At 43.8% G+C, this 27,683-nt stretch overlaps 1 protein-coding gene across 2 annotated transcripts in view; it reads right to left on the bottom strand.

Annotated features, from left to right (window-relative positions):
• The window catches only part of FAM189A1 (family with sequence similarity 189 member A1), a 466,288-nt gene that overhangs the window by 139,698 nt on the left and 298,907 nt on the right, over positions 1-27,683 (bottom strand). The window lies entirely within an intron of this gene.

The following is a 27,683-nucleotide window of genomic DNA, read 5'->3' as shown; positions in this document are numbered from 1 at the left end:
AAACTTGTCAATATTAAGTAAATGTTTTAGCTTGGTCAAATGAGTTTATCCTTTGGAAAACAACTGCCTTCGGCTCACAACCACAATTTTAGCAGAAATGCGTAAGAGGAATGCTGCAAACAAACGTGCACTCTCAAGAGATTACCACTTAATTTTGGGCATCACTGATCAAGAATTGCAATAATGTGGATCTCTTAAATTTCTTAATTCATAATATATTAGCTTTGAGAAAGAAAAGAGAACACAGGGGTATTTATCCCTCATCTATGATGTGTGCAGTCTATGTATATTTTAATTGTGCAACTCAAGTAGCCAAAATGAGTCATTTCATTAACTCAAACCATCAGCAATCTGCTGCTGCCATTACTTCTATAGATCTTAGCAAATTTGTTTCTTCTCTATTTATTGACTTGCAAAGAAGAAACTGAATTTCCCTGTCTTTTTAAAGCTACCCAGAAAGTGGATAAACTCTTCAAAGAACCAAATCGAGTTCCTCTTTAATGCAAATATATTCAAAGGAAAGCAGTTTAGAACACATTATCTGAATAATAGCATCAAACACAACCTTATTAAAATTTTGTTAAATGTTAGTAGCATAACACATTTGTTTGTAATTCAGTAGGAAAATGCAATCTGATAATGGCACTGGAACTGCTATAGTAAATGTAAAATCATATTCCATGAACTAATGCGAGTATGCTAAAATCTGATACGCAATGAGTAATAACTTACTGTTCCACACAAGATACAACTATATCCTCAGGCATCAAGCTTAATGACAAAGGCCTACTACGAAAAACAAATGTATTATCAAGGTATTCATTTTTTTACAATGAGAAAATTCATCTGCTTCAGTTTCCTTGCAAATTAAAATTTGGACTTAGGTTCATAAAAGCTTCCTGCCATCTAGAATTCTGCAAAAGGTCCCTACCACAGGATGTGGATGGTCTACCTGGAGTCAAAAAAGTTCAGCGACCAAGATATAAGGGGCAAGTGGAAAATTAAATAAAAGCTATTGTCAACAATTGGGCTGGTTTTTCAATGCTGTTTCTTGCTAAGGTATTCACTTACGTCACCAAGCAGTCCACCAATCAGGTTACCTCCGTGACTGTGAAAATCAGCAGTGTCCTCCAGCAGCACTCTTACCTAGATAGCACACTGTCATTACTCAAAATAGAGGAGAAGAGATGCCAGTTTTTAAGTCTCAAAACATCTCTCTATGCTCTGTCCAGAGGAATGCAGGTGAGAAAATGCAGACATAAAATAAGAGTATTAGAATGAAGTTTAGGCCCTGCATGGAGAAGTCATCCAGACCGATATTCCACCTTGGATTTCTACTGGAAGCTATAGATGTTTGGGGAGAAACTGGTGAAAACAATACTAACATTAGTAACAATAATATAACTGACAACAGTCAATGATTATATAGTAGTTGCTGCTCCATCTCCATGTCTGCAGTTTCACTTTCTGTGGTTTCAGTTACCTGCAGTCAACTACAGTCTGAAAATATTAAGATAGTTTCAGAGAGAAATCACAGTATAACTTATCACACTAATTATATTTGTTCTACTTTATTGTTAGTGTCAACTGAAGGATGATGAGGTTCATACATTTGGAAAGAGCGTTATTTCTCATAAAGGGTTACAGTCTGTGGGGTGGCCATTCCAAAAGGCTGGGAAGCAAAACCTCATGCTAGAAGCCAGAAACAGACACTTCAACGGAGGGGCAAAGGGAGCACGAATCTATGCAGAGTGGGGTGGCCAAGTATACATATTTAATAAGCTATGGGAGGAGTCATGAATGTTTATGCAAGGAGAAACATGCACATGCACAACTGCACTTCATGCCTCTCCATGGGACCCATATTCCAAAACTGGCAGTTAGCATGATCCAGGGTAGGAGTTTTCAGACCCTCTGACATCAAAAGGTGAAGCAGAGGACATGAAAACCCTGACTGCATGTCTTCCATAGACTGGCCATAACTACTTCATGGCTGGCAGTCTTTTACCAGGAAGAACTGCTGGGCAGTTGTGCCAAAACTCCAAAAGGGAGGGGTAGCATCAGGTGGTTGGTTGATACCAGTGGTGGAGTCTTGAAAGGGCTGGTTTCTGTCTAGCTCTTAGGGAAGAAAGCCTAATGGCATTTAGAGTGGGAGAGGGTTTCCAAGGTTATTCTGGGGTCCCCTTGGTCAAGAAGGGGTCTGTTCAGTCAGCTGGAGGGCTTAAGATTTCATTTTTATTTCTCATTAATTATTGTTAATCTCTACTGTGACTAATTTATAAATGAAACTTTTTTCTTTTTTTTGAGATGGAGTTGCACTCTTTTGCCACTGCACTGGAGTGCAGTGTCATGATCTTGGCTGGGTGCAACCTCCGCCTCCCGGGTTCAAGAGATCCTCCCATCTCAGCCTCCTGAGTAGCTAGGATTACAGGTGTGTACCACCATGCCTAGCTAATTTTTTTTGTATTTTTAATAGAGATGGGGTTTCACCATGGGTTTCACCATGGTCTCGAACTCCTGACCTCAAGTGATCCATCCACCTCGGCTTCCCAAAGTGCTAGGATTACAGGTGTGAGCCACCGCTCCTGGCCTAAATTAAATTTTATCACAGGTTCGTGTATTGATTAATGTTGAGTGTCAACTTGATTGGATTGAAGGAAGCAGAGTATTATTCCTGGGTGTGTCTGTGAGGGTGTTGTCAAAGGAGATTAACATTTGAGTCAGTGGACTGGGAGAGGCAGACCCACCCTCAATCTGGGTGGGCACCATCTAATCAGCTGCCAGCGTGGCTAGAATAAAGCAGGCAGAAGAACATGGAAGGACTTGACTTGCTGAGTCTTCTGGTCTTCATCTTTCTCCCATGCTGGATGCCTCCTGCCCTTGAACATCAGACTCCAAGTTCTTCAGCTTTTGGATTCTTGGACTTACACTAGTGGTTTGCCAGGCGCTCAAGGGTCTTCAGCCACAGACTGAAGGCTGCACTGTTGGATTCCCTATTTTTGAGGTTTTGGGACTCGGACTGGCTCCCTTGCTCCTCAGCTTGCAGACAGCCTATTGTGGGGCTTCACCCTGTGATCATGTGAGTCAATACTCCTTAATAAACTCCCCTTTATATATACATCTATCCTATGAATTCTGTCCCTCTAGAGAACCCTGCCTAATACAGTATGCATCTATGTATAGGGGAAAACGTTGTGTACTTAGGGTACACAATGTACCTAATTGTGTGTCCACGATTTCAGGCATCCACTGACGGTCTTGGAACACATCCTCCACAGATAAGGGGGGACTACTAGACCTTATTCCAGGTAGTTTACAGGTATGACTTCATTTAATCCCCACAACAAACCTATGAGGCATGTGCATGTATTATGTTTCTCGTCTCACAAACAGGCACAGGAGAAAATTATTAAGTTTTGAGGTTCTACAGCAAGTAAGTGGTAGGTCTGGGATCTGAACACAGCCAATCTGCCTCCAGAGACTGGGCTTTTAACTGTATCCTGATTCAGAGCAAACATTGACATGGTGTCCTTGAAAAAGTAAGGGCTTTTGGATCAGATGAACTAACATGAGAAACCTGTATGATACTGGCAGAGCTACAGAAACACCTCCACGCTCCAGTCTCCAAGTCAACAAAATGAGGCCTAATCCTGGCACCAAGATTAAGTGAGATAGATTTACCCAGTACCTAGCACAGGGCCTGGCAGGGTAGTTCACAGTTTCCTTCTTTCCAGGGATTTCTGTTAAGGAAAGTAGTTGAGGACTACACAAAGTTGTGTATACTGCAGGGGAGACAAAACCTTCCCTCCCCTCAAAGGGTCCCAGCTGGACCTGAGACTTAAATGGACATAAAATAGATTAACAGGAGAAAAGCATTCAAATTTCATTTAAGTTTTACAGGACATAGGAGCGCTCTTTAGGGAAATGAAGACCCAAAGAAGTCGCAAAACCTAAATGCTTTTACATTTGGTTGAACAAAGAGAGGTCATTGTGGGAAAAGTAAATTATGTGGTGAGGATAAAGGGAGATAATTATTTTAACAAAGTTGTTTGTACAGAATTCACTTGGCTTTGACTCCGCATTGAGTCATGTTTCTTTCCTCTTGGTACAGTAAAGCTATTTTTCACATGGGAGTTTTTATCGCCTGTTTTCAGGAAGAAAAGAGGAAATTCAAATGGCCTTCTTGCATCTGCTATTTTTCAAGTGCCTTTAGCTCAAAGTAATCCTTATGCCAAAGTGGCATATTTTGGGCATATTCTGCCATCTTTCAGTAGAACGATGAGAAAGATGTTCACTGCAGCAAAACACATGTACACAAAAATCAAAAGGGCTGAAAAGAAATACCTACATCAAGGTGCTATTAAAGTTAATTTGCTTTTAAAAATCAAAATCAACCCTGATTTTCTTGCTTGGGAGATGAATGAAAAATATATTTTCAATGAAGTGTCACTTCAAAGTGACACTATGCCATAGCAGCTATGCACATTCACATGTTCAATAAATTCAGTGTGATTTGAATATGGCATTTGTGACTTTCTGTTCAGGCAGTGAAGTCACAAAGACAAGTGGTTAAAAAAGAAAAACATTTTCAAACACTTTATGTTAATGACCTTCATGCTTTTATTACTAGACCCAAAAGAAAAAATCAAAATTCTTTGAGGCAAAAGCTAAGCTAGCTAAGATTTCAAGTGCAAAGGACAAGGAAATGCCTACTACAAATTGCTCTTTAGATGTTTACAGTAATTAAATGTTTTGTCTTTTCGATAGCAAATGCCTGCCAAGAAACTCTAATCATCTTTATTATTTACTAGATTCTCCTCTTCATTCATGGTATTTCTTGTGAATCAGAAAAACGCTTTAATTTTTCTGACAGCAACACAGTGCTACAAGCAGGTGAGGACTTTTTAAGGAGAAAGGCAAGGATCAAAGCATGCAGCCACCACATATGAGCTGTTCTCTGCCTCTTCCAGTGGAAGAAAGTGGGCCAATGTGCAGCATGTGAGCAAGGGAGCTGGGAGGCAAATACTAGTTTGGTGGGTAGACAGCAGGAAAAGTGATCCAGACATCTTAATGGTTGCAATAAAGTCCCTTGTGTCCACACATTTACAACAGTTACATATATTCATTCATAGCAAAGATCCCTCCTGCTCAGATCACATGGTAGACTACCTAATAACACTTTGTCCCTCATAAATGAGTATTTCGATGAAGTAGCAACAGAGTTTTCCTTGGCTGGTGGAAGTGAGTGGAGAGGTGGGCCTTCGTAAGATAGTGCTTTCCAAGCATTGCAGCCATTTGCCCGGAAGCCTGGTCTTAGACTCTCTTTTCAAGAAATGCATCTTCCAGATATCCAGGGCCCTTTACTTTGGAAAATCATTAGGGACTATTAAGTTATAAAATTACAAACATCCACGGTCTTGATAGTGGTCACTAAGATTCTCTTTGTTTGCTTGGTTGCTAACCCCTCTGTTCTGTATCCTTTCCCTTTGGGAACAGCCTCTTCCCACCTTTAAGAGACCTTAGTATAGGGCTCTGCCTTCCTTTCCTGAGTGCACAGGATGCAGGCCAGACACAGTGACTGGTTCAGAAGTTCAGTCAGCATCCTTCCAGGATATTCGGATAGATATTCTCGCTCCTCTGCGCTAACAAGCTGAGGGGTGATATAAGCCTAGCCACCTGGGCCCTTGCTTCTGAAAAACCTGCCTCAGGGCGAAGCCAACTCAAAAGAGATCTAGGACGTGGGAAACAATCTTCATGCTGCCATTTGAATCCCTGGATGCTGAGTTCAAGATCAGACTCCTGGAGATGATGAATTACTAGAGCATCTCCTTTTGCTTCATCTGCTTTGAGTTGGTTCCTGTCACTTGAAAGTGGACAAGGTCTGGCTGAATCAGTAGCCAATCTTATTATTCAGGGGAAAAGAGGGTAGTAAGAAATGAAACTTTGGAGCTAGGGAAGGTTAATAATGAGGAGTTTTGAATATAATGAGAGGTGAATTGAAAACAATGTGACATTTTTGTTATGTTTCCTCCCAGTGTTCTGTGGTTGGGGAATGAGCTCATCATTTCAGTTGGTGGCAACAGGGGTAAGGGAGAGACAAATTATGAGGAGCTGTGCTTTTCCATATGGAAAGTATATATGGGCCAGGCACAGTGGCTCACGCCTGTAATCCTGATACTTTGGGAGGCCGGGGCGGGCGGATCACTTGAGGTCAGGAGTTCCAGACGAGCCTGGCCAACATGGCAGAACCCCATCTCTACTAAAATTACAAAAATTAGCCAGGCCTGGTGGCAGGTGCCTGTAGTCCTAGCGACTCGGGAGGCTGAGGCAGGAGTCGCTTGAACCCGGGAGGCGGAGCTTGCAGTGAGCTGAGATTGTGTCACTGCACTCCAGCCTGGGCGACAGAGCGAGACTCCGTCTCAAAGAAAAAAAAAAGTATAAAGGAGCTAATCTGGTGATTTATCTTTGCAGAAAGGAGTTTTACACAACTTGGAATATAAATTAAAGCAGCGGTCCCCAACCTTTTTGGTACTAGGGACCCGTTTTGTGGAAGACAATTTTTCCACGGAAGGTGTGGAGGTGGGAGGATGGTTTCAGGATCCCTGCCTGCGCAGTTCACAGTAGGGCTCACGGCCCTATGAGAATCCAATGCTGCCACGTATCTAACAGGAGGTGGAGCTCGGGCAGTAATGCTCACTCACCTGCCACTCAGCTCCTGCTGTATGGCCACGTTCCTAACAGGCCACGGACTGGTGCTAGTTCACAGCCCGGGGTTTGGGGACCCCTGCCTTAAAGCATCTGCTACTCTAAAGTGTCTGTGTTCTCCATATTTAACCCAAAGCATTTGACCACTTGCGATACCACACAAGATGCCAGAAACCTCATTCTTCCAGGCTACGCTTTAGCCTAAAGTAGAGAGAGATGCACAGGACAGAGCTATGTCCACAAGCAGAGCTGACAAAGCCAATATCCAGACAGGGGCAATGCAGACAGGTGATGAGAAAACCGAACACATTGAAATGGAAAAAAATAACATTAGAGAAAAAATAAAAATATTCAAGGCAGACAAGAAGGACCCCATGTATGCATACCTGGTGGTCTTGAGGGAGATAACAACCATAAAGAGAGAAAGAGATGACTGTAGGAGTCCTGGGGAGATGGGCTGCCACAGGCCCCGCCTCTCTGATCCCACCCCTGCCCCACCGCAGCTCCCTCCCTTGGACTAATAACCACAGCAAGCATGCTTTCAGGGCTCTGGGTTCTCCAAGATCTGCAGAAGAGAGATCCAGCACAGGGCTCCTCCCTCCCTGAGACACAAGTGAGAGCTTAGCAACTTCATGCGGAGAAGAGGGCTTGCCCCTTCCCAAGGCCTGGGAAAAGCAAGGACGGTGTGGTACTTGTGAGGTCTGTGCTGGCAGAAGCCTGTGTCTCCCTTCTGAGAGAGTCCACAGCTGTCCCCTTTCTGAGAATAGTCCTCCAAGCCCTGTTCCAGGCTGTCGTTCTTCAGGAGAGCCTCACAGGCAGGCCAACTGCTGCCAGGCCTCAAGGTTGGGAGAGCCAGCAGTTTGCCTCCTGTGAGGCCCGGGCTGCAAGAGGCCCTTCGTGGTACTTCAACAGCATGTAGACAGTGCGCCCTCTGAGGCACCATGGCCAGAAAAGCAACACCCGCTGGGCCTCCTGCTACTTGCCAGCCTCATACTTTTCCAGAGACTCCCAACAACACGACCCACAGAGGAAAGGGAGAAGCACCGACCCTCTTCCATTTATCCCGCTGTATATCCCTGGCCTCTTTTCTGCAAATCGGTTGGCCACAGATGTATGAATTTATTTCTCAATTCTACTCCACGGCTCTACGTGTGCACTGGTTTCCTGGGGCTGCCGAAGCAGAACGCCACAGCCTGGGGGCTTCAACAACCAAGTGATTCCTCACAGTTCTGGAGGCTCCAAGTCCGAGACGGAGGAGTCGGCATGGCTGGTTCCTGCTGAGGCTTCTCTCCTCGGCCTGCAGATGACCGAGGTGTTCTCACCTGGCCCTTCTCTGTGCATGCACATTTCTGGTGTCTCTTCCTCCTTTTGTTGACTAAAGGACACCAGTCCTATTGGATCAGGGCCCCACTGTAAAGGCCTCATTTTAACCTAATCCACTTCAAGAACTTATTTCCACACACAGTTTGTAAGTCTCAGGTTGAGTCTTTCGAATTCTGGGGGAGACACCGCAGCCCATCACATATGTGGATGTGTGCCACTGCTGCACTGCCTGGTTACTGCACCGTGTTAGTAAGTTTTGAAATTAGAAGGTGTAAGTCCTCCAGTTCTGTTATTTTTCAGGATTATTATGGCTATTCTAGGTCCCTTCCATCTCCATAGGAATTTTAGAATCACCTTGTCAATTCCTGCTAAAAATTTAGTTGGAACTTTTTTTTTTTTTTTTGAGACGGAGCCTCGCCGTGTCACCAGGCTGGAGCGCAGTGGGATGGTCTCGCCTCACTGCAACCTCCACCTCCCGGGTTCAAGCGATTCTCCTGCCTCAGCCTCCTGAATAGCTGGGACTACAGGCACGTGCCACCACGCTCAGCTAATTTTTGTGTTTTTAGTAGAGATGGGGTTTCACCATGTTGGCCAGGATGGTCTCGATCTCTTGACCTCATGATCCGCCCACTTCGGCCTCCCGAAGTGCTAGGATTACAGGCTTGAGCCACCGCGCCTGGCCTCAGTTGGGATTTTCATAGGGCTTGTTTTGAGTCTGTAGATCAATTTGGGTAGCACTGACATCTTAAAATTAAGTCTACAGATCCACATACATGGGATGCTAGTTAATGTGGACAAGTGAATTTATTACTCCTCCAAAAAACTATTTTTACAAACTTTATATCAACATGAGAAATGATGTTGTATCTTTCTACCTGGAGGGAGCAAGAAAGTCAGGTGGTGTGTCCTTTGTACATGGGCAACCCAATTTCTTATCTAGACTTTCTTTTGCTCGCCTGGAAAAAAAAAAAAAAAGATATTGCAGAAATGTGATCATTGCTTTCCTTAGTATGAAAAACTGTTAAAATGAGTAAAGCCTGTGCTGAGCTAGAATTCTCACATTTCTGTTTTGATGTATCTGCATTTCACAGTAAAAACCCTGAGTTATGTATATATGTGATCCTGAAGTACCCATGATTAAAAACAAATATTTCAATCTACCATGTTCAGTTCTATTAGATCATTGAAAAACCTATCTCTACTCCAATTCTCTGAAAACGTGTAAATCATGCTCAGCATAGTGACAACTCCACTAGGAGAGGCTGACCAACTCATTTGTTACGAAGTCCCTGGCCCCCTGAGAGGGGAGCCCCCAGAAACCTAACGTGAAAGGAAACTTTCATTTTCTCCCCAGCTGCTTTCCTTGAGTTTGCATGATATGCTTTGACTGCTATGTAGAGCTGTCAAAAGCCTTGAACAGAGAAAATAAGGAAGAATGGCACTGCAGGAAATAAACAAGCTTAATCTCAGCTGGACAGAAGGAGGTACAAAGGCTGCCTGGGGAAGGAAGAGGCAGGATACGGGGAAGACAGAATGGACTCTGTAACCTCAGGAAAAAATAGCAACCTTATAAATACAAAGATGTTCCCTGGCAGACACATGTCAGCATGTGGATTATAAAAGACAAACCAGCCAACACCCCCCAGGCAAGTGAGAATCACATTCATCAGGAAGAAAGACAGCAGAAGGACCCTGCCGCCTGGTGATGTCTCAGCGGACCTGGCTGCAGCTTTGCCTCCAGCAGCCAGGGAACCCCCATAGGAAGGACAACCCAAAATGCATGAAAGGTTTTCTGATGGTTTGCTGCCCCTTGAGGTTGGCAACACCATCCCTTCATCTGCATGGATAAACTTGGGCACTCTTTTTGAGAAGCAGTACTTTTTTTTTTTGAGACGCAGTCTCGCTCTGTCTCCCAGGCTGGAGTGCAGTGGTGCAATCTCGGCTCACTGCAAGCTCCGCCTCCTGGCTTCATGCCATTCTCCTGCCTCAGCCTCCCGAGTAGCTGGGACTACAGGCGCCCACCACCACGCCTGGCTAATTTTTTGTATTTTTTAGTAGAGATGGTGTTTCACCATGTTAGCCAGGATGGTCTCGATCTTCTGACCTCATGATCTGCCCGCCTCGGCCTCCCAAAATGCTGAGATTACAGGTGTGAGCCACTGTGCCCAGCCTTTTTTTTTTTAAGACTTTATTAATCCCACATGTTTGAGACAGGTGGTTGGGAAACCAAATATTAATGAATTAACCACTTCCTAGGATTCAACCAGTCATTAAAAATGTACCCGTGAAATTTTCTTGAGCTGTTTAATTGTTTATCATTATCCCAGAGGTTCATACTCTTATGTATTTATTTTCCTTTCATATTTACCTCTAAGCAAATTATCTAATTCAACATGGTTATTCTGGATATTTAAAAGCTGTTCATTGGGAAACTTCACATAGTAATGTGAATACACCTGTTATGCTTAATCCTTTGTACTGAGGTGTGATTATTAGATGTAATTTATAGAAATTCTGCTGAACTCACTGTAATTTATTATCCATTTACAGTTTTACCTGATTAGTCTTACTCAAGGATGATATTTTGTAAATGTATAAATAAATAATGCAGCCTATTGAAATGGAGGTTAAACAATAAGCAACGGGTTTACAAGTGGACATGTGACCTAGCTCTGGCCAATGAGGTGCAAGGGATATTTTGGGGGGCATCTGAGAAATGTTTACTTGCTCTTAAAAAGAAGTTATAGGAAAAAAAGAAGGAAAACTTTCCTGTTCTACTGGACCCCCATACCAGGCATCTGCATGTACTGCCTCAAGCAGGGGCAACTGTCTCATGACTGAGTAGAGCTAAGCCACCAAATCAACACACTGAAACTGGCAGAGGGGAAAGCCGGAAAGATTCTAGGTCCTTGACTGTGCAAGGCTGCTGAACCAGCTAACCCTGCGGCAGCCCCCCTCTGGACTTGCCATTTGACGTGATAACTTCCTTCATTACTGAAGCTTGTGTGAATTGGTTTATATCACTTGCAGGCAAAAGCCACCCCAAAGCTTCCCAGGTGACATCTGTAGACGAAGGAGTCCCAACAAGAGGAACAGACTTCACCTGGTGAAGCTGTGCCAACCCACTCCACCTGTCTCTGAGATCTACGGATATTTGAATGTAAGCATGAAATGCTGCTCAAGTTCAGATAGACTACAGCTCAAGAATGTGAGACTACAGGTTGGTAGTCTGCCTCCCTCTCTAAGGCAAAGAGATGTTTCGATGTTACCTGGGACCTGAGAAAGGGGGAAGGTCTATGGTTTGCCCAGATAGCTCAAGTCTGTAGGTTAGACAGCCAGGATTTGTTTGGAAGTTATAAAGACGTATCCTCATATGTCACAGACATCATGTGATATGGTTTGGCTGTGTGCCCACCCAAATCTCATCTTGACTTGTAGCTCCCATAATTCCCATGTGTTGTGGGAGGGACCCCATGGGAGATAACTGAATCATGGGGAAGGTTTCCCCCGTACTGTTCTCATGCTGGTGAGTAAGTCTCACAAGATCTGATGGTTTCCTAAAGGGAAACTCCTTTCACTTGGTTCTCATTCTCTCTTGTCTGCTACCATGTAAGACGTGTCTTTTGCCTTCTACCATGATGGTGGGGGCTCCCCAGCCACGTGAAATTAACCTCTTTTTTAAGAGGCTTGAAAAAGAGGTCCATTAAACCTCTTTTTCTTTATAAATTACCCAGTCTCGAGTATGTCTTTATCAGCAGCACAAAAACAGACTAATACATTATCCTAACTTGAATGATGCCTATCCTCAGCCAGTGGTCCATTGTGAGTATCCATCAAGGATACTCCATCAAGGAGTTTTCTCCCACTGCACACTGGACCTCAGGGGTTATCACAAGCTCCCCAGCACTCTTCAAATTGTTCCTTGTTTCCAGCAAGTCATCTCTTCTCCACCTACCTCATGAATTCGGTATTTTAGATGCCTGTCACATTGCCTGTCGCTGATCCCTGACTCTTGAGACCCCACGATGTGCTACAATCTTGGCCCCTGAAGAAGACAGGAAGTTGTAATCCGAGGCTCTAGAGGGCTTCAGGCATACCCGTCTGTTCTTGTTGCCTGGACTCCTCCAGTACATCCAAGTCTGCCCTTTACCTGTTTCTTGGCTATACCTGGTCTCAATATGGTGATGGCCAGGGGACAGATGAGCTTTGAAAGCCTCAGGCCAACCAGCCAGATGTTCTCTTGCCTCCAGTGGTCACTGATGATGCCTGGTATAGGGGTGTGTCCAGAGGATGACCCACTGTTGCTCCCCATGGCCTATGATAGAGGGTCATGCTCAGACGAGGAGCTGACACCAAAGACCAGAGTCCAGCAAGAATCTATGGACCAAAAGTCAAGCAGTCTGGAGACAGTTTGCATCTCTGGCAGACCCCAGGGTGAGAAGCAGCTATCCCAGGCCACAGTAGGGTCAGCTGGCCTATCTGAGGGCTCTGGAGCAGATGAGAGGGAGCCCGTCCTGCACACTTGAAAGAGAAGTTGCAAGGTAATACTGAGGACAATTAAACTCTACTTGATTCTGAAAAGACTATTCCCCACCCTCACCATTAGGAGAAGAGACAGTGTAGTTTGCCAGTGCAACTGCGGAGGGGAAACAATCCAACAATCCCACCCTATCTGCTTCTGACTCTTCTTCTTCTTCTACTTTTTTTTTCTTTTTTTTTTTTTTGGAGACAGAGTCTGGCTCTGTCACCCAGGCTAGAGCATAGCTCACTGTAACCTCGAACTTCTGCGCTCAAGCGATTCTCCTGCCTCAGCCTTTCCAGTAGCTGGGATTACAGACATGAGCCATCGTGCCCCACTCCATCTCTATCAATCCACCATGGCCTGGGGGGGTTTTAGTTATCACAGCCTACAGCTGGGCCCAAACCAGCACTGGGGAAACTCCACACCCACCAAAACGAGGCAGCACAGCAAACTCATGTGCCCCCTAAGAGGGACAGTGGTTTGAAGGAAGGAGACAGCCAAATTCTAGAACAGATGGCTACTACAGAGCAGAACTAATGACAGAAACGGAAATAGACTATATAATATAAACAATGAGAACACATAAAGAGAGATTATTAGAGCACGAAAAATGCTGTCAGGACGGAAAAAGGCTTGATTTTGTTATTGTTTTGTTGTTCCTGGATCCTAAGAGAAACTCCAAATGCTTGACTTTTTCATTTAAAAATTTAGTAGAGGTACTGTATAAGAGAACAGTCCCCACTAAAAACCAAATTATGATTTTAGGAAGATAAAATGAAAAATGTATCCCATAACACAAGACAGAAAGTTAATGAACTAAGAATCACGAGTTAAAGATCAAGATATGGAGGGTGGATGCAGGAGGAGGCATCCTGTGTAAATAATAGGATTTGAGGGAGAAAACAAAAGTATGAGAGAATAAACAAAGAAATGCCAAAGAAACAAAACCAGTCGAGTCTTAAGATTGAAAGGTTCTGAACACGCTGAATTTAGACACATCCTCACAAAGTTTCTGAATTTTCAGAATAGGGAGGAAAATCATATAAGCTTCAAGACAACGTGTTCCAGGAAGAACACGTTGCTTTTAGAAATAACCAGTCTAGGGGCAGGGCGTGGTGGCTCACGCCTGTAATCCCAGCACTTCGGGAGGCTGAGGCGGGCAGATCACTTGAGGTCAGGAGTTTGAGACCAGCCTGGCCAACATGGTTAAACCCCGTCTCTACTAAAAATATAAAAAGTAGCCAGGTGTGGTGGCACATGCCTGTACTCCCAGCTACTCAGGAGGCTGAGGCAGGAGAATCGCTCGAACCCAGGAGGCAGAGGTTGCACTGAGTTAGCACCACTGCACTCCAGCCTGGGTGACAGAGAGAGACTCCATCTAAAAAACAAGCAAACAAAAAAGAAATAACCAGTCTAATATCACATTTCTCACCTGCAATCATGGAAAGTAATAGATCATGGGCTAACATTTAGTGGCTAGGGAGAAGAAAGAACCGATGAAGAATCCTCCACCAGGCAACTACAGAGAAATGGATGATTGGACCTGCAGTCAGGAAGCAGAGCTTCCCTGCACACGCTCTGCAAATACTCCAGAATACACTACCAAAGAGCCAGATCAGAGCAAGGGCCCAAGGGAGAAGACAGAGTGCAGTGATTCATAGTGAGGGTGAATCTCATAATATTTATTTTTAAATCTTCATGCACAAGGGTAACGTGAATGTAAGTTATAACACAAGTGTGTTCCTGAGGATTCTTGAAATGAAATAAGGAAAAGTTTAGTTAGATCCTAGCCCCAAACGATCTCAGCATACTCCAGGAATAAGGAGAAGACAAGGGCGAAGGAGTGAAAAGAAATATGATTCCCAGGATTTCTCCTCCAGGTGGGACAAGATGAAGAGGACAGTGAAAATACTGAGGCAGGAGGGTGTGCTGGTCATTCAGCTACGTTTTCTCAATTTCAAATCCACCGCTCCCTGACGCTGGAGTGGGGGCTCTTTAAGCTGTGGTTTTCTTTTGTTAGACGGTGTTCTATTGGGTTCTTCCAGTAAGAGGCAACGGAGGGAGCCTGCAAAGTGGGGAGACGAGATGAACTTGCTTCTGCCTTTTCTCTTGCTCTCCATGTCAGTACCAGCCTGGCAGTATCCCTGCCCTGGGCTCCAACCTCTCTCAGGACTCCCAAACCAGCTTTCTTGTGCTCTCTCAGAAGTATGAACAATAGCAAAGCACTTCCCTGCAGATATGAAAAAGACTGAAAGAGACTACCAGAAAACACAGAAAATGGGCAAATCCCTAGAAAAACACAACCAAGAAAAACTGATGCAAGAAGAATCACAAAGTTTGAATAATTCTAGGAGCTTCTGACTCTGGAATTCCAAACTTTCCTTACCAGAAAACTCCAGGCCAAGACGACCTCACTAGTAAATTCCACTGAACCTTTGAAGAAATAACACCAGCCTTAAATAAATGCTTCCAGAAAAGCAGAAGAGGGACTAATCCCCATTGTGTTTTATGAAGGAAGTGTAACCTCCATATAAAAATCTGACAAGGACATTTTGAAAAATGAAGAGTAAAGGCCAATCTCCCTCATGAATATACAATAAAAAAAATCCCGAACAAAACATTAACAAACAGAATTGAGATTCAGCTCGAGCAAGCTGAGTTCAGTCAAGGAAATAAGGTTGGTTCAACATTCAAAAACCAATCAAGATAATTCACCGTATTAACAGAATAAGGGAGTTCTCTCATATGGTCTTCCCCCAAAACAGAAGTCATATGATAAAATTCAATATTTATGTAGGATTTTTTTTTTAAACTAGCAAAACAAAACTTAGCAGGCTGGAAATAGGAACTTAAACAATCACTACAAACAACTTCCATTACACATCATATGTGAAATAATGAAAATGTTGCCTTAGAGATAAGAAATAAAGAAAGCTGCCATCATCACTTCATCATTTTACTGGAAGTCTCAGTCAGTGCAATTAGAAGAAAGAAACAGGCCAGGCTTGTTGCTCACGCCTGTAATCCCAGCACTTTGGGAGGCCAAGGCGGGCGGATCATGAGGTCAGGAGATCAAGACCATCCTGGCTAACACGGTGAAACCCTGTCTCTACTAAAAATACAAAAAAAATTAGCCGGGCGAGGTGGCGGGCGCCTCTAGTCCCAGCTACTCAGGAGGCTGAGGCAGGAGAATGGCGTGAACCCGGGAGGCGGAGCTTGCAGTGAGCTGAGATAGCGCCACTGCACTCCAGCCTGGGCGACAGGAAAAAAAAAAAAAAGTTACAAAGATTGGGGAAAAACCCCAAGTTATCTTATTTTCAAATGATGTGATTCTACATATAGAAAATTCAAAAGAATGTAAAGATAAGTTAACAGACTCACTGGATTTATCAAAGTAGCTGGATATAAGGTTAACAGACATACATCAGTTTTATTTCTATTTTCCAATAACAAATAAAATGGAATGAAAATAACAGCACATCTGGTACCTTTTCCCCAAGATGAATGCAATGCAATCTCCTCCCTACACACCCTTTCGTACCAAAATGTCGGTGGCTGAGCCTTCCCTCAAGGGAGGGGGACTATCTGTCCAGCCCCTCAAATGTGAACTCCTTTTGTGATCTGCTTTGAACAATGGAATGCGTGGAAGTGACAGTGTCTGAGCTCTGGAGGCTGGCACCTCTGCTTCCGTCCTCTGACCACGGTCCCCACTGTAGTGCTCTCCTTGCACGGACAGAGCTCAGCCCACACCACTGACTGGGGATGACAGGGAAGGCTCAGCAGTCAGCACCAAAGTTCCAAACAGAAGAGTGAGGCCGTTTAGACCATTATGTAACTGAGTGTCCTGTTTTTAAAAGTATGTCTTCTTTCTCCTTCCTGCCTGTTCCTTGTCTTGCCTTTAGCATGAGCTAACAGTCTTTGCTCTCTCTCCTTCTACCAGGCACTCCCTGGCACAATGTTTCCTCATCTAATTATGTGTTTATTTAGAAGTTCCAGAGACTAAATCTTGAAACAATTCGGGCCACTGTGGGATTCTCCCCGACCTGCAGATTACTTCCAAGCTCCAGTTAATTTGTAACTGGGCTGTACCCAAGACCGCACCAGCCTATTCACCAGATGGGGCAATAACGCAAGATAGCATCGGAACAAGTCACGTAGACTGGCACCCCCTCATTACTCCTGCATGCCCCTCATACCAAACTCCCCTTTTTAAGCTCTTACCCAAAAAGGCACTATCCTTGGCCATTTCCCATGGAATGGGGAAGAAAGCTTTCCGGATAAAGTCACTTTCCTTTCACTGTATCTCATCCTTGTTCTCGGCTTTGCAAGCGGCAAACAGCCGTGCCTGCATTCGGTTACAATTGGGTTGCTCCAGCTACACTGCAATCACGGAAGAAAGTCTAGGCAAGACCAGCCAAAAAAAAAAAAAAAACCAAAACCAAAAACAAAAAACACCCATGGAATCCCGAAGAATGAGAAACTATTGTTGTTTTAAGCCATTACTTTTTGAGGCAGCTTGCAGCACAGCAATAGATAACCGAGACACCATACTCAATCACAATACCACACACACATTTATTTTGTTTAAAGTAGAAATATATCTAATGAGAGATACGCAGTGCCTCTACTCAGAACATTATACAACAATAGTAAGAGAAATTACGTAAGACCCAAATACATGTGCATAGCACACATGCTATAGTAAAGATATCAACATTCCCCATATTGATCTAAAGCTTCAATATAATCCCATGAAAAATTCCAGCAGGGTTTCTTTATACAATTTGACCAATTTACTAAAAAACTCAGGTGAAAATGCAAACGGCCCTGAAATAGCAAAACAAGTCTGAACAACAAAATGCTGACGTTATAGATACCAAGTCTTATTTATAAATCTATAGTTATTAAGGCAATTTGGTATTAATGCAAGTATAGACGAAAAGACCAAGAAGACCAGAGAATCCAGAAAGTGACCAGTGGAGAGGAGAACACTCATTCGTCACAAAGATGGCACTGCACAGCAGTGGGGAAGGGACTGCCTTTTCAATAAATAGCCCGGGATCAACTGGATATTCATACAGAAAAATGAAACTACATTTTTTTTTACAAAGATTTACTCTCATTAAACTGTAGTTCTAAATATAGATGGGAAAATAAAGCTATCTGATAATAGGAGAAAAACGCTGTGACCCTGAGGTAGGAAAAATATTTTTTAAATCAAGACACCAAAAAGACCATTGAAAAGGCAAGCCTCTGAAAGCAAGAAACACACACTGTTATGTATGTATATTTGTGTGTGTGTGTGTGTGTGTGTGTGTGTGTGTGTATGCGCCTATACAGTCATGTGCCACATAATGCTGTTTTAGTCAGGAGTTTGAGACCAGCCTGATCAACATGGCAAAACTCAATCTCTACTAAAAATATAAAAATTAGCCAGGCATGGTGGTGCGCACCTGTAAATCCAGCTACTCAGGAGGCTGAGGCAGGAGAATCATTGGAATCCAGGAGGTGGAGGTTTCAGTGAATCAAGATTGCACCACTGCACCCCAGCCTGGGTGACACAGTGAGACTCCGTCTCAAAAAAAAATTAAAAAAAAAAAAAATATATATAAGTGAAAGTTCACAGCAGCATTATTTGTAACAGTCACCAAATTGCAATAAACATCCATCAACAACAAAAAGCATAAATAAAATGCAGGATGTACATGACGAAACACTGTGCAGCAATAAGGAGGAGGAACTATGGCTAAATGCAGCAACATGAATAGATCTCATTCCTTCACTGCTTTTGTGGATCTGGCCCTGGCCTCCCAGGGCACAGATACCAGAGGGACCCTCCTGCAAGTCCGTCCTCAGCTCACCACCACAGCGGTCCTCAAAAAAGTCAAAGTCTTTAAAATCCCCCGCCAGTCTGCATACTGGGCAGCCCCTGTTGTCTAGCCTCACCTCCTTCTACTCTCCCTGAGGGCACTCTTCCGAGCCATAACTTCTCCGTGCTGTCTGCTCCTTGAGTGTGCCAGGCATGCTTCCACCTCAGGGCTCTGCATGGGCTGTCCTCTCTGCCTGGAAAGTTCTTCCCCTGAGAATCACGTGGCTCACTTCCTTGCCTCCTGCAGGTCTTGGGGACGATGAACGCTTTCCCATGACTAGCACCCCGTGTCCATACTCCCGAGGTTTCAAACCAGTTTCACTTTTTCAACTTAACACTTACCTGTATCTGGTATATGATTGATCTGCCCATTCTGTATGATCAATCTTCCTGCACAAAAATGCAGCTTTGGGAGAATGAGAATTTCGCCTCTTTTGCTCTCTGTTATATCCGTAGGAGCCAGAGCGCTTCTAACACATAGAAAGCACTCAGTACAATTCTCTTAAAAGAATGGCCACATAAGAAGACATAAACATGAATGCTGACTGATGCTGCCTGTGCTTAGACAGAGCCTGTCTACTTGTGGGCCTCGCCGGTAGGTTCCTCTTCCTCCTCAAGCCTGTGATTTTCTTTCTCTAGGCCGTGAATTTCTATAGAAGGGACTTTTGCAGCTCCTGCCAGGGCATTGTTGAGACTAGCAGCCAGCACTGTGGGAGCCAAAGGGAGCAAAGCTGAGGAGGCTGATGGAGATGCAGCCTCATCTCTTCGAAAGCTCTCACTTAATCCCAAGTGACTTAATCCCAGTGTTCACAGAACATCCATGTGTACCCCTGCAGTGCCAGCTTCCCTTGCAGCTGGGATGGGCCATGTGCCTGAGTCTGGCGAACGGACATGTGAGTGGAAGGGGTGTGTTCCCTCTGGCCTGAGGCACTCACCATCAGGTGCCTCCCCCATCCCTTTCTTCCCCCTAGGCAGCAATTCTGGGGGCCAGGGAAGGGGTCTCATTACCTCCCTTCCCACACAGAGGAAAGCTGCCCTGAAGAGTCATCCAGTCCATACTATGCATTTGTGACCAAGAAACAAACCTTTGCTACGTTAAGCCACTGAAATTTCAAGGGTTTTTTTTTGTTACTGCAGCACAGATTATCTCATCCTGATGATGTTCCGTCAGGCACCCCACTCTTGCCTTAGCTGTAGTGGGCATCCCTGCACTCTGATGTCTCTCTGGTTCAACCTCTGTCTGCTACTGGGGTCAGAGGGACAGTTACAAAGCTGCACAGGCTCCATCTGGGACTCTGAGGGGGTTGCCTGCGTATCACAGACTGTAAACCAGTGCTCTCACTTTTGCCCTATCCACATTCCTGCCTTCAGAGACATCTGGTGACTAATTCCTGAGCCCTTGCCGGGCCCTGAGGCACAATCAGCTTGTTTCTTCCTGCCCCACCCTGCACCCCCAGCTCTCAGCACAGTGGATGAGCAGAAAGAAATCGAAGCCAACCACACAATGACACGCTTCTCGTGCTTCCAAACTGCTGCTGACATTTCCCATCTGTTCATCTCCTCTTTGTCAGTCTGAATCTTTTCTCTTTTATTCTTTTATTGCCATTTTAATGGTGCTTCAGGAGAAATAGTGATAAACAATAAATATTTCGTGAATATCTATTTATTTTGAATATTCATTGTAACCACTGCTAAGAACAGCAAAACTTTTCGGTTTGCACAGGGCTTTTTTCTTCCAAGAAGTTCAGAGGACATTTAAAATGTCAGTTCAAAGAACAAAAGGAAAATATTATTATTACCATTTTAAATCAGATAAAGCCCTGTGAGGTCTGAAAACCTGCCCCAGCACCCAGTGTTTGCCAATGCTGGGACCCAATCCAGGCTCCCATCTCATGATCTGATTTTCTACTAGTGGACACTATCCTGAGTGCCAACATTTATATCCATCTTCCCACTGTTCATAGGAATCCTATCTGCATAATCCAAAGAATACCTGCTGGAGACCTGACACTTACTGCAACTTCGCCAGCACTTTCCTGATCTTAACGAGGCATCTCACCAGTTTCACTACTGATCATCACTGACAGGCTTCAGTACATCATTTCATATATGAATCTTCATCTTTCCTTTCTTTCCTTTCCTTCCTTCCTTCCTTTTTCTTTCTTTCTCTTTCGTTCTTTCTTTTCTTTCTTTCTCTCTCTTTCTTTCTTTTCTTTCCTTTCTTTGTTTCTTCAGTACATAATTTCATATGTGAATCTTCGTCTTTCTTTTCTTTCTTCTTTCTTTCTCTTTCTTTTTCTCTCTCTTTCTTTCTTCAGTACATAATTTCATACGTGAATCTTCATCTTTCTTTCTCTCTCTCTCTTTTCCTTTTTTGATGGAGTTTTGCTCTTGTTGCCCAGGCTGGAGTGCAGTGGCACAGTCTCAGCTCACTGCAACATCCGCCTCCTGGATTCAAGCGGTTCTCCTTCCTTAGCCTCCCGAGTAGCTGGGATAACAGGCACATGCCACTATGCCTGGCTAATTGTTGTATTTTTAGTAGTGACAGGGTTTCACCATGTTGGCCAGGCTAGTCTTGAACTCCTGACCTCAGGTGATCCGCCCTGCTCGGCCTCCCAAAGTGCTGGGATTACAGGTATGAGTCACTGCACTCAGCAATGCATTTTCATATATTACACAAAACACAAAAGTGTATAATCAGATCATGAAGTGGCTTGGAAAATTTGTAAGTTCCCTATCTAGAAGCTGGACATCTTTGGTTTTAAAAGGAGAGGGCTAGAGAGAGGATAAATCCAATCAGTTGCTTCTTTCATTCCTTGTTTCTTTTCTGCTGTTACATACTTGGTCATAAAGAACACCAGAAGCAGGCCAAATACATTTGCCATGAGCAAAAGATACAAATCACAATGCAGGCCTTCTCAATACTGCTTAATATTAAAACACAACGCCGCATTCTCTACTACAGCTGTGTAGTTACAAAGAATCTATTCGAGTGGCCATATGTCAAAGATAATGGCACAAAAAAGCTGGGTCTATATGGCTCATGGCCCAACATCCACTGCTTAACATGATGTCTTTTCTGGATGAAGATCCTGAAGTCAGGCAAAGGCTCCAGAGGAGGACAGAAAACCAAAGTGAAGAGATGCACTAGGTAGGGAGGTCTTTGGGTTGTAAGTAATAGAAACTCAGCTCCCATTACCTCAAACAAAAAGGGGAATTTATTGACTCTTAGAACTAGGAAGGGATCCCCCAGGACCCCGGCAGAGAGCGGGGATGCAAGCAGGCCCAGAAGGAGGTGTCAGCTGCTGTGGGCATCGCTCTGTTCAGGCCATCCCCTCTGTCCCTGGCTTTGCTCTAATCCTGCAGCATGGCTTACTTCACACACAGGGAAGTGTGGAAGCTGGTCATGCTAAGCAACTCTCTTAATGGAGAGATGGAGTGTGGGGTCCACACCCTCCACCCCCTCTCCACCACCAGCACACCACGCCAACTCCAGGTATTCTAGGGAATGGAATTCTTTGGGGTTCGCTGCCATGCCCAAGGCAGTGCCTTCATGCTGTCCTCACAGCACATCCTGCAGTAACTGTGGGGAAACTGAGGGTGGGGGGGAGATTCTGACCTCCAACCCCCATGTCACTGCCAGGGAATCTTGCAGCCCAGGGCAGATAGCAAGAGCCTCTGCCCACTAGGTCTGGTGCTCAGAAGCAAAGAGGGCCCTGGGGGGACAATCAACACCAGGAGACTGAGGCTGGGTATGGGCAGCCCCAGCCCCAGCCCTGGGAGCTGGGATTAGGGCCCAAGAATGAGGAAACAGGGAGGAAAAAGCACATTGACCAATCCTGGAAGCAGCACGATTGCCAGGTTCCGGAAATTCAAAGAAGCAGGCAGTGTGTGGGCAGACTCCCATTAGTGGCCAGAGCCCAGAAGGAATTAACTTTGCCTTCAACCTCAGCCCACTCCCTGCTAACAGAGGGAGATGGCGACGAGCCCGAGGGGCAGAAGGAGGCCCAGGCATAGAACTGCACTTGTCCTGGGTCTCTGCAGGTCAGCAGTGGGATGAGTAGGAAGAGAGCCCACCCTGGGCATCCGCAGTGGGGAAATGAGACAAACGTGTGTCTCTTTTGCTACAGGACCAAGTCCACTGTCCTAGAAAGGTTTAGTTGACAGAAAAGGAGACATTCACACATTTCCTCCAGCAGATCTACTCATTGTTATTTGTTACCTGGGAAACTAAACAGCCATATATAAACAAGAAGGGTAAATCTTAGAAAATCTTAGAATCTTAGAAATCAAAGTGCCATAATTTCCAGGATGATATTAAAATGCCGTGACTTTCTGAAAAGGGTTCCAGCAATGTGGTTGAGAGAAAATATGGTGCTTTCTTTTCCACAAGGAGATTGAATGTGTCTTATTTACAGTTACCCAGAAAACAATGATGAAAGTAGCCACGTCTTCGCATTCTAGAGGCACAGGTCAGAGGTATCTGAAGGACGATTTGGCATCTTGGAAAGCGAAGTCCCAGGGCTGGGACCCTGTGGGGAGCCTTCTTCATTGCAGGCTCCAAGCCGCCAGTCTCCTGCTGCAGGCAGAAGGCTGTGTGGTGCTGCCAGGATGGAGGGTGCTGTACAGAGCCCAGGCACTGAGAGAAGCTTGTTACAGCCAGACCATCAGGAGGCAGAAAACAGGATGACAAGGGTCAGTTCATGAAGATCCTTGGATTGGATTTCATTCCAAGAACAGTGAAAAACCCATGGAAATCAGGACTTCGTGGATGTGCTTATTCTGACTTCCAGAGGGAATAATGAATCAACTGTCTACTGAAAACCCCTGCCTGTGCTTCATCTGAAATGCTGCCCCGCTCAAAACATGAAGCTGGAGTCAGCGCTGATGACAATGGGCAGCTGGAGTGGGACAAGAGGAGTGGCATGGCCTCAAGGAGGACCGGGTTCCCCAAGACTGGATCCCCTGCACCTCACCCCCGCTTGGTGTCCCCCACCTGGTCACTCCAAGGAAGTCATTGCTGAATTGACAGGCCTCTACTGAGCCGAGGGCAACATCTGGAAACGTACAATCAAACATGAAACTCAGCACAGTACTCATCCCTTATCTTAGGGGGATACATCCTAAGACCCCCAGTGGATACCTGAAACTGCAGATAGTACCAAACCCTACGCAGCAGTTTTTCCTCTTACATACATATGTAAGTTTATAAATTAAACATACATTTAATTTACATACATACATATGAAAGTTTATAAATTAAGCAAATAAGAGAATAACAATAGCTATTAATAAACTAGAACAATTATAACAATATGCCAGTATAACTACTACTATGTTTTGCCACCATTAAGTAAAATGAGGGTTCCTTGAACACAAGTACTGCGATGTGTGACTGTCTGATAACCATCCCGGCTACTCAGTGATGGCCGCGTGGGAAGTGTGGACAGCCTGGAGACGCTGGACAAAGGGATGACGAGAGACGGCAGGAGATTTTTATCTTGCGACTCAGAACAGTGAATTTAAAACTTGTGAGTTGTTTATTTCTGGAATATCCCATTTAGTATTTGCAGACCATGGTTGATCACAGGTAACAGAAACTGTGGAAAGTGAAACCTTGGGGAAGAGGGGACTGCTGTAGAAAAAAATTCTAAACTTTTTCCATATGCGTGTGGGCTCTATCCAATCATGTGAAAGCCTCAAGGGAACAAAGACTGACCTCCCCTGAGCAGGGAGGAATTCTGCCAGCAGAAGGGCTTTGGATCGGACTGTAGCTCTTCCCTGGGTCTCCAGTCTGCTGGCCGACCCTGCAGGTTTCCACAATCCCACGAGCCAATTCCTGAAAACAATCTCTCTCTATGTATATATACACGTCCTGCTGATTCTATTTCTCTGGAATATTGCTATTCATTCCAATTAATAGAAACAGTAATCCAGATAAGAGATGATGGTGACTTGGACGAGAGGGTAGCAGTGGAGGTGATGAGAAATAGTTACATTCAAGGTGATTTGCAGGATTTCCTGAAAGTTTGGATTATAGGATTGAGAGAAAGAGAAAGGTTAAGGATGACCCTACAGAAAGGCAAATGTCAGATGCTATAGAAAGTACAATTGGACCTATTTTTAAAAACACATGAAATCCTCAGAACAAATACTGGAAAAAGAGATCCCTTAACAAATTGTTACAAAACTACAAAATAACTAGGCCTAAAGTCGACAGAAAATCTTATGAACCTAAAGCAAAATAAAAACTCTGAAACTCTACAGAAAATCACAAAACTGGATGTTTTTTAAATTAAACATTACATATATTGAATACTATAAAGATGTCAGTTCTCACTAAAATAACATATAAATCCAGTAATCCCAGTTACAATAACAACTGGATTGGGATATGGATTCGTTTTCTAGGGCTGCTGTAATCAAGTACCACAAATTGGGTGGCTTAAAACAACAAAGCATCCATTAGGAGAGAACTGGTCAAATCAGAGCTTTCTAGAAAGGCCATCCCGTAAGAGCAGGTCTATCTCAGCTCTAGAGTAAGGGTTCATCTAGGCCATTGATTGGCAAACTGTAGCACCTGGGTCAAATCTGGCCTCTTACCCTGTTATCGTATAGCCTGTGAACTAAGAATGACTTTTCCATTTTAATGAAGAACTCTACGTCACAGACCATCTGTGACCCACAAACCCCGGTCCTTTACAGCAAGTTTACCAACCCCTGCTGGAGACCCACCATAAAAAATCTTAAAAACAAACTCAAAAGCACCAAGCTGATCCACAAATAAATGAACAAACTACCTGCCAGAACAAAATTCAACACTCTCTGAAGGGAACAAAATCTAAAATCCAGACATGCAGCCGTATCACATTTACAATGTCCAGCATACACTCAAAACTTAATAGATGAATTCACTAGAGAATAAGTTTCAGACAACCAAAATGACCAAAGAGACCCCAACAAAAGACAAATGGAAAGCTCTCACTGGCCAAACTTAGAACAGTGTGCACATCATAGGAATAATACTTGCAGAGAGTAAAACATATCTATGAAGTTCATAATGATCTTTACAAAAACACTAATCGGCCACTTCCAGAGGATGCTCAAGAACCAATGTATTCTCCTGATGACAGATAAAGGGAAATAACAAAGCACAGTAGATAACTAGTACCATCTCTATATGAAAGAATCAAACTAATAAATGATGAGGAAATTAGAACTAGAGTATCACCATTTTGCAACCCTCAGTGTATTAATGAATCCAGGCATTGCACATTAAAAGTTGCTAACATCAGCCGAGCGCAGTAGCTCACGCCTGTAATCCCAGCACTTTGGGAGGCCGAGGCAGGCGGATCACGAGGTCAGGAGATCAAGGCCATCCTGGCGAACACGGTGAAACTCTGTCTCTACTACAAATACAAAAAATTAGCCAGGCGTTGTGGCGGGCACCTGTAGTCCCAGCTACTCAGGAGGCTGAGGCAGGAGAATGGCATGAACCTGGGAGGCGGAGCTTGCAGTGAGCCCAGATCACGCCACTGCACTCCAGCCTGGGTGACACAGCAAGACTCCGTCTCAAAAATAAAATAAAATAAAATAAAATAAAATAAAATAAAAAGTAGTTGCTAACATCACAGAGACCACTAGACTTTGACATGCCTTTTTATGAATGAACAAAGTCCCACCTATCGTCTTACCAAAGAGAAAGAATTGGAATCTGATCAGGCCTCTAAATCCTATTGCTTATTAACAGGAAATACACAGAATGCAGGAACATCTTGAACTGCAGCAAAAGTAGATAATCAGTGAGTCCATGCAGGGTCTACTGGTGAAATGCTTCGGCTCTTCAACAGATAGACCATAAGGAAAAAGGACCCATGAAGATAAAAGGAGACAAAAAGACAAAAAAAATCCAACAAAACAAGACTAAACTGCAGTGTCTTAAGGATGCACATTTAGTGTTGAAACAATAAAAGAATCTAGCAGCTGAATGCACATGGTTCTTAAACATGTGGAACACTGACAAAAATTGACTACACAAGGGGCAGAAAAGCAGCTTCAACAAATGCCAAAGGCTTGAAACAGAAAAAGTATGGTTTCTGACAGTATAATTAAGCTAGGACTATATCAAAAAAAGATACTAGAAAACCTATGTTCACAAATTAATATCCTTGGCCGGGCGCGGTGGCTCAAGCCTGTAATCCCAGCACTTTGGGAGGCCGAGACGGGCGGATCACGAGGTCAGGAGATCGAGACCATCCTGGCTAACACGGTGAAACCCCGTCTCTACTAAAAATACAAAACAAACAAACTAGCCGGGCGAGGTGGCGGCGCCTGTAGTCCCAGCTACTCGGGAGGCTGAGGCAGGAGAATGGCGTGAACCCGGGAGGCAGAGCTTGCAGTGAGCTGAGATCTGGCCACTGCACTCCAGCCTGGGTGACAGCGAGACTCTGTCTCAAAAAAAAAAAAAAAAAAAAAAAAAAAAAAAAAAATTAATATCCTTCTAAGTAACCTATGAATCAAAGAAGAAAGAATAATCAATATTAGAAAATAATTTGAACAGAATGATGATATTAAAAACTAATAGGATACAAGTCAAGCTGTGTTTAGAGAGAATTTATAGCCCTGAGAGCATTTACTGGAGAAGTAAAGTTGAAAAGTAATGACCTAAGAATTCATCTCAAGAATTTAGAAAAAGAACTGCCAACTCAATCTCCAGAAAAGAGAAAAAAAAGAAATAATAAAGACAGAAAGCAATGAAATAAAATTTCAAAATACAATAAAAAGGGAAAAACAATTCATTGCTAACTAACAAAACTGGTAAATCTGAGGTAAGATTGATGAAGAAAGCCAACTACAGGCATAGATAACTACTATCAGAAACAGAAAGGAGGTATCACTTCTCCTATAGGCCTTAGAAAGCTAGTAAGAGGATATTAGCAACAAAGTTATAAGAATACATTTGAAAACCGAGAAAAAATGGAGGATTGCTTAGAAAAATACAACCCACCAAAACTGATACAAGAAGAAGAAATACTGAATTTGAATATATTGTAACTATTAAATAAATTGAATCCATAATTCAGCACCTTCCATGAAATAAAATCGCACAGCCAGATGACTTCAACAGTGAATTCTAATGACCATTTAAGGAGGAGATACTATCAGTCTTACATGAACTCTTCCAGAAAATAGAAAAAGAACTATTCATTGTGTTTTTCTAAAGGCAGCATAATCTTAGTACCAACCTCCGATAAGACCTTTCGT

This window comes from Trachypithecus francoisi, unplaced genomic scaffold (assembly GCF_009764315.1).
Source record: "Trachypithecus francoisi isolate TF-2019V2 unplaced genomic scaffold, Tfra_2.0 Lachesis_group3, whole genome shotgun sequence".
NCBI classification, from domain to species: Eukaryota; Metazoa; Chordata; class Mammalia; order Primates; family Cercopithecidae; genus Trachypithecus; species Trachypithecus francoisi.
The sequence above is the reverse complement of the archived record's forward strand: the minus strand, read 5'-3'. Positions and strand labels throughout refer to the sequence as shown.